General features: G+C 66.6%; 1 protein-coding gene across 1 annotated transcript in view; it reads right to left on the minus strand.

The window, feature by feature from the left end:
• The window catches only part of SLC25A1 (solute carrier family 25 member 1), a 7,246-nt gene that overhangs the window by 2,404 nt on the left and 3,344 nt on the right, over positions 1 to 1,498 (minus strand). The gene's annotated exons all lie outside the window — the stretch shown is intronic.

Consider the following 1,498-nt stretch of genomic DNA (forward strand, 5'->3'; position numbering starts at 1 on the left):
GGGTGGGAGAGGAAGGGATGCTGGGGCTGGGAGCAGCTCCGGGCCCGTCCCCCGCTGCATGGGTGCTGCTGGCTCCACGAGATGGCCAAGCAAGACCTCTGGCAGCCCAGTCTGGGCTGGGACATGGTGTCCCTGTCCTTGCCAAGCCCCTGGGGACTTCACACGGTAGCAGGGCCCCACGCCAACCGGGCACCCTGCACAAGCATCACCAGCGGGTGAGGGGATCGGCCAAAGGGGTGGGAAAATGGGGCAAAACACCGCGCCCACGGCTGCTGATTCAGCATCTTTTCCCCCTCAAAGGCACCTCTCCCCTTCCGGAGCCCCGCACCCCGCAGGTGAGCCACCGGCACGGGGATTTATAAACCTGAGAGAGCCCAAAGGCACTGCATGAGGCCCGGCACCGCTCACCCACGCTGGCAGGAGCCCATTTGCAGACCCGGCTGTGCCAGCACGGAAGCGCAATTATCATCAAGCCCGTCTGGCCGCCCTGGGCTCCCGCAGCGGCAGGTGCTGGGCGCTGATTACACCGGCTGAAGCCTTTCCCGCCGCGGCTCGGGGACACACCGGCACCCCAGGAGCGAGCAATGCTGGCTCTCGGTGGTGGGGCTCCCCTCGGCTCGCTTGAAGCGCCTGCAGCCGGCCCGGCCACGAGCTTCCCCGGGGAGCAGAGCCGACACCGTCTGGGCAGGAGGTCCCTGGGCACTGGGCTCACCCCGGCTGGCCGGCCACCGGCCGCGCAGCGCGTTCCCTTGCATCAAAGCATAGCCGGGTCCTGCCGAGCAGCGGGAGCTCTTTGTGCCGGTGCAAGAAGGAGCATGGGGCTAAGCTGGGGGCAAAGCCCCTGACTGGCAGCTCCTCCCCAGGATGGGGTGCTCCACCGTGCAACGCTGGGAATCCCTGGGATGCTGCCGCTGGGGCTGGGCAACCACCGGGGCAGCGCCCAAGGGCCTCCTGGCTCTTTGCCTGGGGGGGAGCAACTCATGCCCAAGCCTGCAGGACACAGCCCAGCTCCCATCCCAGGACAGGTCTCCCAGCCAAGGACAGGTCTCCCATCCCAGGACAGGTCTCCCATTCCGCCTCCGCCGGCCCCTCCAGCCCAGCCAGGTCCTCAGCATGACTCAGCATCGCTGTGGCTCCCGGCACAGCCACCCCTGGCACGCAGCCTTGCCGGCACAGCTCCACCACAGCCCAGGGGACACCTTCCATGGTGGGAAGGGCCAGAGCAGGGGCTGGGTGCAGGGGTGGGTTACCCTGCTCTGCAGCCAAGTGCAGGCCTGGTGCCACACAGCAGAGCACCCTCCAAAGTACCCCAAGAGGTTTTTTTTTTTCCCGCATACACAAGAAGCAGGAGGCTGTGCTCATCCTCCCTGAGGTAGCCAAGAAGCCATGCCAGGGCTCAGCACAGCCTGGGACACCGGGAAAACCCAACCCCATGCTCCAAAAGTATTCCCCCTCCTCCTGCAGGCACGGCAGGGATGGGGACACCATGGCACTGAGT

This window comes from Egretta garzetta, unplaced genomic scaffold (assembly GCF_000687185.1).
Source record: "Egretta garzetta isolate BGI_Z169 unplaced genomic scaffold, ASM68718v1 scaffold343, whole genome shotgun sequence".
Lineage (NCBI taxonomy): Eukaryota > Metazoa > Chordata > Aves > Pelecaniformes > Ardeidae > Egretta > Egretta garzetta.